Source organism: Eleutherodactylus coqui, chromosome 1 (assembly GCF_035609145.1).
Source record: "Eleutherodactylus coqui strain aEleCoq1 chromosome 1, aEleCoq1.hap1, whole genome shotgun sequence".
NCBI classification, from domain to species: Eukaryota; Metazoa; Chordata; class Amphibia; order Anura; family Eleutherodactylidae; genus Eleutherodactylus; species Eleutherodactylus coqui.
Window position 1 is genome coordinate 516,146,450 of NC_089837.1, and position 6,000 is coordinate 516,152,449.

The window sequence follows — 6,000 nt, forward strand, 5'->3', positions numbered from 1 at the left end:
AACACATCGAAGGCTCCATAGGGAATCATGGGCTACAAAAAAAAGAAAATCATGGCTGTATAGAGCATCCCGCAATTTTATAGCTTCGCAAAGGAACAGGCTACAAAACATTGCTCGCGTGAAAAACCCCATAAGAAAGCACATACTCTACATACATGCGATTTGTAGCACTGTCACATTACTACTACAAAAACAAAAAATGAAAATCGCCCATGTGGGAGCAACCCTACTAGCGGGAGCCAAGGACTGACAGGCAACACTAAACAGCAGAAAGGTCAAGAATAGAGATGAGCGAGCATACTCGCTAAGGCCAACTACTCGAGCGAATAGTACCTTATTCGAGTACCTGCCCGCTCTTCTCTAAAGATTCGGCTGCTGGCGCGGGTGAGCGGCGAGTAGCGGAAGTGAGCAGGGGGAAGGGGGGGAGAGTGAGAGAGAGATCTCCCCTCCGTTCCTCCCCACTCTCCCCGCTGCTCCCCGCCAGCAGACGAATCTTTAGAGACGAGCGGGCAGGTACTCAAATAAGGCACTACTCGCTAGAGTAGTTTGCCTTAGCGAGTATGCTCGCTCATCCCTAGTCAGGAACTTCAAACAGCACCTGGCCGGGTTTTAAGCTGGTGTGAAATGGATTATGGAAATTATGATACACCTAACTTAAGATCTGCAATATTACTATATATATATATATATATATATATATATATATATATATATATATATAAACAGGGACATTTCTCATATAAGAACGCAGGCATATCAGCCCTAGCGCCTCTCATGCCCATGACATGCATGGATTCTGCATGCGGATTTCTGCAGCAGGAGACATGCGTGTCACTGGGAAGATTATTTTGAAATGCTTCCTGGCGATCGCGAAAGTAATGGGTTTTTTCTCTATGCAGATGTTTTGTGGATCATCCATGTGGAAAAGATCCACAACCCCACCTCCCAGACTTTTCCCCACCTCCCTAATTGATTTTAACCTTCAAATCCACAGTGCACCCGCAATTGTATGTGCGGATGCACTGCAGATCATTCGTTCCCATACAGATGGATGAAACCCATTCGCAAAGAATTTGCGATAAAATGGAGCATACTGTGATTTCTTTTCCGCACATGGCATCCGTAAATCAAATAAAATCCAATCCGCCAGCATTAGGCCTTATGTCCACAGGCAGGTTGGATCCTGTGCAGGGAAATCATTGCACGGAATCCAACCCTGCCTATTGCCATGGACATTTTCTTACCTCTCCGAATCCTGTGCAGGTGGTCTCCGTCCCGGCTGGATCTTTTCTCTTTAACGTGGGATCCGCTGCACGTCTACAGCCTCAGTTGTGGGTGTGCCGCGAATTGGACAGCTTTGATTGACTTCAATGGAATCTGTCCCTGCGGGATCTGCAGAAGAATGGAGCATGCTGCGATTTGCTTTCTGAACCAAAAGGTCCGCAAATCAAATCTGCATGCTTTTAATCCATTTGCGGATGCCCATGCTTCTCTATGGGGGGCTTGATTTGTGGATCTCCCACACGTACTACTCAGATCAAACCCACCTGTGGACGTTAGGGCCTTAAATGAAGATCAGACACCCCATGCTACTCCATGGGTAGCTGGAACTGTGAATTCCCTGCGTGGATTGCACAGTTTTGCCTGTGGACATGAAGCGATAAGTGTGCCATGCTTATGTCATAATGATTGATCCGGCTCTGAATATAAGACTTCATACACACTGAAGATTTTTGCGTGGACTAAGCACCAAAATCCACCTTGGAATGCATGTCATTTTTACATCCCATGTCTATCAATGGAATCCCTGGTGTAGTTTATATGATGGGGGTTTCTGCATATGGAATTAAAATCCATATTGCGGAATAAAAGCGGAAAAAAATCAGAAGATACGTACATGAAAAAAAGCTCCACTGATTAGCGCGGATCTGTGGCATCTTCAAATTAAAATCCAAGACAAAACTCCGTAGTAACCTCAAATGATTGAAAATACAGCTTTTTCACCATTTTCATGAGGCGTAAGACTGCAGATACTAAATTATTTCTTTGAACTCTCAAGGTTTACTAAAATTTTTAAATTCTCCTTAACCCCTTAAGGACATGACCCAATGTGATACCCAAATGGGGTTGTCAGAAATAAGGAAACCCCTTTCACTGGGCACCTCATGCATTAAAATAACAAATCAGCTGTACTCCCCATCTATATTCCCCATTTGTTCCCAGCCAACAGCTTCAGGGTCTACTGTCTTTGTATACAGGCTGCTGTATACAGGCTTCCTTTTACGTATTGTAGCCATATAAGGGTTTGTTTATTTCAATGGATAACACTTGTCTTGCAGAACCAGTTCTGGGTTAAAATCTGATCAAGAGCAAAATCTGCATTAAGTTTTATGTTCCCTGTAAATTTACATAGGAATACTCAGATTTCCTCCCACACTCCAAAAATACACCAAAAGGCAAATATACATTGTGAGCCCTACTGTCAACAGGACCCAATGTAAGTGCCACAGATCTGTACACATTTTGCTTGGGAGATTTCACGGGTTCAGGAGGTCTCCCCTTTTTCCTTCCAGGCAGTCAGGAAAGCTCACAATTCCCCAATTTATTTTTTACATTTAGCTGTTACTGAATGATATTGACCTCCTACAAGGATAACAGATACTGCATGGTAAAGACAATGGTCATCCAAAAGATATCATAGTGTTTACTTCAGACCAGGGATTTTAAACCACACCTCTTTGTCTAACAAGTCCATTGTAAACTGAAAATGTGGGGATGAGGAGGAAACTGATTATTATTAGGCATCAGGGATTAATTTATAACAGCAATGCACCATAATTCTGGCATACAAAAGTTGTAAAGATTTGTGACGTTTTGGCCTTTTCTGCCACCCTCAACACGGTTTTACAAAAAAAATGAGTGGGGTGACCTCCATCCCAACAAATCTACTAGAATTTACACCACAAACTTTGATTTGAACTTCTTATACATCAACGCACCAAATGGATTAAGATGTCTGTGTGGTAAAATACAGCCAGCAGCCTCCTGTTAGGGATCTGACATTATGCAAGTTATTCCTCTGGCCTGCGAGGGGCGATGTCTAAATGCACTCGATATATCTTTATTATGTAATGCCAACATATATTTTACATCGCTGTATAGAGACTGTCAGCCTTACATTGCTCTCTATCCTCATTGGTGCTCATAGTCTATATTCCTAATTATACTATCAGTAGGATTTTCTTTCCCTTGGTGTGTGGAAGGAAACTGGAGGAAAACCACACAGCAAGAACATATAAAACTACACATTGCCCTTGGTGGGATTTGAGCCCAGCCCCTTAGTGCTGCAAGAAAACAGTACTAACCACAGGGGCACCAAGCTCCCCAATATGTCTTTCCCTTTGTGATAGAGAACAATCTATACCAAAAATAATTATAGGATTTAGACACTTTTTAGAACTACCATGAACATTTTGAAAAGTGTCTAAAAAAGTGGTGACATCTGCTGGGGATCTGCACCAAAGATCACTACCAAATTGTGTGGATATTCTGTGATTTTTCCACTACTAAACATCTGGAGCAAATCCACAACATGGAGCATCCCATACTTAGTAATATTCATTCCTATTTTAAAGGGTTTCCCACTTAATACATTTATCATCTATCCACAAGATCAATGATAAATGTATAATCCCTGGGGGTCTGACTGCTGAGACCACTAGCAACTGCAAGAATAGCACATACTGAATCCTCTGAGTGACTAGAGCAGTGGTATACAGGCATAACCAGTTCTCCATTTATTTCTATGGGACTGATGAAAATAACCGAGTGCTGCAGTCATCTATCTCCATAGACAATGAGTAGTACACCCCTGCTCTATTCACTGCTGGTACTTGGGGATTCCTGTTCTCGTGATTACTGGGGGTCTCAATGCTTGGACTATGTGATCATAAATTTATCCTGTGGAAGAAGATCAATCTTCATTAATCAGGCGTGAACCCAACACAACATTTGCATGCTGCTGCAGATTTTGTATGTTTGTCCTCAGCAGAAAACATTATTCTGTGGTTGTTAATAAATGGTTTAATGGTCTATGGAGGTGAATGAGTCAAGTACCTGGTGTCTAGGGGTTCCTCACCGCCTCCTTCTTCAGCGCTGTCTGCTGCCCCAATTACTGGTCTACAACTAGGCTAACAAGAGGGAAGTGCAATGAACCTTAGATCTATAACATTCGGATGTGTAGAATGTGCCTTAGGTGACACGCAGAAAAACAGACCCTAGAGCAGACCTCCCCAATATACACCGTTAGATCAGACCCCCTCTAATATTGACCCTAGATCAGACACCTATAATGAGTATAGACTCCTGAGCTAAAATAACTACAGACTCCAGAATAAATACAGACCTATCCCAAACTAAGAATTACATAATTGCCCTAAACCAGACACCAGCATGACCCAAATGTAAAACCAGTCTGCAGATGAACACCCTAAAATACAAACCATAGACTACATACAGGAAATAAACACCAAAGTAACCTAAGACCCCACATCAGACCTCAATCCAGTGTTACCAAACTCCTATGTAATTTTTTATGGATAATGGAATTAAAAAAAAAAAATCATGGCCATATTATAAAGCGGTTGTGTGGTTTTAGGACAAATATTTGTAAGGGCTTGGCATGAGTTAAAATAATGTATACTTACCTGTCTTCAGCCCTCCTAGGGCACAGCTACCTCACTCAGGCTACTCCATTTCCGTGACTGCTGCGGCCAGTTAGAGACAGAAGCGTTGTTGTGGATTTCCTTTGTGGGTCCACGGCTTAATCAATAGGAATGTTTGCACCTTTCCAAATTGAAGGTTCTGAATTGTTTGTGCGCACAAGAGGATTTCACACTGACACAGGTTCAGCAATTAAAAACTTCCCAATTCTGCTTTATTTGTGGGCACGTAGCCTCTTTTATAGAGTTTAATATATCTGCCCTTTTTGGGCAGGCCAAAGATTACATAGATACAACGTATTGTTTAAATATTGGATAAGCATCTTGAGATTCTTCCATCATCCGGTCATCTGTTATTGCCCATCACGTGGTATCAGTCCGGAGAGGGCAGGACGAGATGAGTGGGTTGTCTTGGACACCATGTGTGGATGCTCCGATATGATTGGAGGTTACAATTTGCACTATTATTAGTATAAATTTCCTATATTATTTGCATAAGTTTCCCATAAAACTGCTTGTGTTTGCGTTAGCTAAAAGCGGTAATGCTTCAGACTGTGGTTACCTGTGTCTGATTTTACTTCTCCTAAAGTTACTAAGAATCTGGAAATAGAGCGTTCTTGCTAAATGTTAAATGCTAGCTTCTGTTTGCATCTATTGTAGTTTAGAGAATGGAAAGTTTTCGTTATATATATATATAATGAAAACTTTATATATATATATATATATATATATATATATATATATATATATATATATATAATATATATAAGGAAGTGGATATATTGGATACACAAAGAATATATCTATATTTGTAGAAGAGCAAACAAAAATGGAATAATACTGTCATTGGTATACAGAATGCCTAACATTTATAAAAACAGCTCCCCTGTCCACTACAGCGTCACCTTCTGAACTTCTGGCATTAGTGTTCACATTCTAAGTGCCATGATGCCAAGAGTTTTCATGTGACTTCCATTGGCAGAGGAAAGAGATAGAGCAGCAAGAATCCTGAGTAGAGAAACCCTGCCAATCAAGTATTGATGACTTATACTGAGTATAGGTCATTGTGAGCAGGTAGGGTTCACTTGCTTGCAGATCGCCAACTTCTCAGACTGGAATGGCCACCACATGCATGCAAATACGCTCCAGCAGACTGAAGTTTATTTTAATTTGGTTTCTACCAGCTTTATTCCACGGTACATCAAAAACAGTCCATAAAACATTCTCTAGCACCCCACCTGTGTGTGAGTCAAGGATTATCATCCCTGTCTGACTCATA